The sequence below is a fragment of the Varroa destructor genome, unplaced genomic scaffold (genome assembly GCF_002443255.2).
Source record: "Varroa destructor unplaced genomic scaffold, Vdes_3.0 BEIS01000003.1, whole genome shotgun sequence".
NCBI lineage: Eukaryota > Metazoa > Arthropoda > Arachnida > Mesostigmata > Varroidae > Varroa > Varroa destructor.
The window spans coordinates 2854778-2857331 of record NW_019211456.1 but is presented as its reverse complement, the minus strand read 5'-3'; the positions used below and the strand labels follow the sequence as shown (position 1 = coordinate 2857331).

Sequence of the window (2554 nt, the reverse complement as noted above, 5' to 3'; positions counted from 1 at the left end):
GGTGCACCAGTACGGCATTTTTATTCGAAGGGACGGGAAGCTCGTTAAAATTTATCATTATCATTCTGCAATATAAAACATCACGGCGTTATTGAAGAGTTGCGCCAAGATTGGGACCAAAATGTCAGCATTGTCACTTTGTGATGGTGGCAGGACGTATTCTTCCACTTTTCCTTGCGATCCTTTGCGTACAAAGGAAGTGTGTCCTGTCTTCCGCCGATTAGCCCTATTTGCTCCCATTTTGACGATGGTAGAAATTTGCGCCATTCGTTTCTGTGTAGATTTAAGTCGACAAACTCCTTTCTACCGCTTTTCCGCGAGTGTAAAATGGCCCTCTGAGACCGTGTTTTATTTTCGGAAAAACTGTCATCCACATTGTTACAAACTGCAGTCCTATCGCTAGTGGGTCTGTCCGTTTCTTCCAGAAGTTCATGAGTTGAAGCATGTTCAACCTATTATGGGTATATGTAAGAGAAAAATATTTGAAACCTAGGTCCTCAGATAATAAATATTAAATTAAATAGCTGAGCAGTTTCGTGATGTGACATACCATAGTAGATGTCGTAGTATACAGAAGGGTGCATCCGAACTGGATCAAACATTGTAGGTCTGTTTTTTGCAACGGGTATGCGTTTTTCTGTTATTTTTGATACTAGAAGGAATCTAGTTTTCAGAAGAAAAAAAATGTTTTTTGCGAAAGGGGTCCTTTTTAGTCTTTAACAGCACAACGAAAGATTCACAACACAGGGAAACAAGTCGAACTTTAGAGTTAACTCATGCCATACAAAAGTGAATTCCCGAAAAGCTCTTTGTCAGACAAGAAAAAGACATGTGAGCAGGCGTACCATGTCAAAGACTATTCACAAAAACCTCAGGTACATGCCATAGATCATAAAAATCAGATAGACGTTCTGTAAGGCGAATCATACCAAGACATTAGGTCGTTAGCTCCTTAATTTTCTCAAGAATAAGGCGCCAGGCCACCTTCGGTTCTTGTTTGTGTCTGCAGAAATTTTCGCTGGCTCGCTCACGCTGCTGATGTGCCTGTTCGGAACAAGAGTGATGTTCTGAATGCGATATGCAGTAAAAAAGATACTTCCATGTATGCGACAATACTTCTTTTAAAAAGTCAAACGTATTATTGATGACGTTTGTCTTCATGGTCTACAATCTATTCTACAGTGGTAGATAATTAAAGTATCCTGAAGAAGGCCATACGTTTTCCAGAAAGATGGCGCCGTTTCATACTAGTCGGCTAGCGCAAAATTTTGCTACTCAATAATATAAACTTTTTCTAGAATCAGCAGATATGGTCGCCAAACAGCCCAAATTTAAGCTCATTTGATTACTACGTAAAAGCGTTATTGAGAGAGAGTTTAAGAAGTTTCGAGATGAATACGTCGGCTCACTCGCTCATCCTATCAAAAATGCGTCTCCAGATTTGTTGGGTGGGGGGAGGGGGAGGGGAGAGGACAAACAAGCCTGCGAGGACCCAAAATCCCAAACTGAAGTTGTTTCGTGATGAACGCTGATTATTGAATGAACATGAGCGTTAGGAATATCGCTTCTAGAAAGCGTGGAATATTTCGTTTAAATATCTGCTGTTATTTGTACACAATCTTGTCTAACATATAGCCACGTGTCGTGTCTTCGATTACCGCAGAGAAGTTCTTTGTTGGATGCGCCATTTGAAAGCCAGTACATTTACCTAGATTCATTGGTGCTGATTTTGGAACAATGATTGATTGACTTAGGTACAATTAGAGTTAGCCATAGGATGCTTATGACATAAGCTCGTATGGTAAGTGGAACTATCAATGCCTTCAAACTACTTATATTAACGCTCAATCGCACGACAAGTTCAATAAACGTAAGTCTCTCCGTTCAAAGTTGGACGATCATTGCTATGCTCGGACCATAGGTTACTATGCAAATTGCCGAATTTAAAATAAGATATATTTTCTTACCTGCTAAATTGTCAAAATAAAAGAAGGCAAGCTAATTTTAATCCCAAAATGTTTCTTGCATGACTAAGGCATGCTTTCTGAAATAGCTGCAGATAAAGTGTCGAACTTCAAAACGTTAGCGTCCAGACGCTACTTTGGTCACATTTTCACATAAAAAGACATGAGATTTGCCTAGATGTAGAACAGTCCAATCAATGCGTACATTTAGTCAGAGTCCTGTATAAGCTCAAATGCTTCGAAAACGATCGTAAGACATGAATCATTGCGGTGGCTTCGCTTCCAGTTACTCCTTAAACATACCGTTTTGCCCCTAAAGCTAAATAACTGGATATGTTGAACTCTATGCCCGATACTGTTGTTAAGAATTGCTTTAAAAGGCTTGCAACTAGCGCAAGACGAAATGATTCTACGCAAGGCTTCAAACTTGGAATGTTTTGCGTGTTCTTATATTTAATTGGGAAATGCGTCATGCTTCGTGCTTATAACAACTTCCATGGCTGAATGTTAGCAAGCATACTATGCCGGTGGTTCAAGAATATGTATATTGGTGTCACGGCTCCCCTATGTCCAGTTCGATGCAGACAGTC

General features: G+C 39.9%; 1 long non-coding RNA gene across 2 annotated transcripts; it reads right to left on the bottom strand.

Annotated features, from left to right (window-relative positions):
* Nucleotides 1–6: 6 nt before the first annotated feature.
* LOC147756386 (uncharacterized) lies at nt 7–2202 on the bottom strand. Of its 2 annotated transcripts, none has more exons than XR_015324283.1 (3): nt 1968–2202; nt 930–1044; nt 7–452 (listed from the first exon to the last, which is right to left on the bottom strand). It is a non-coding gene; the product is annotated as an uncharacterized LOC147756386 (long non-coding RNA). The 2 variants fall into 2 exon arrangements; XR_015324282.1 differs by lacking the exon at nt 1968–2202 and adding an exon at nt 1219–1295.
* Nucleotides 2203–2554: the final 352 nt, after the last annotated feature.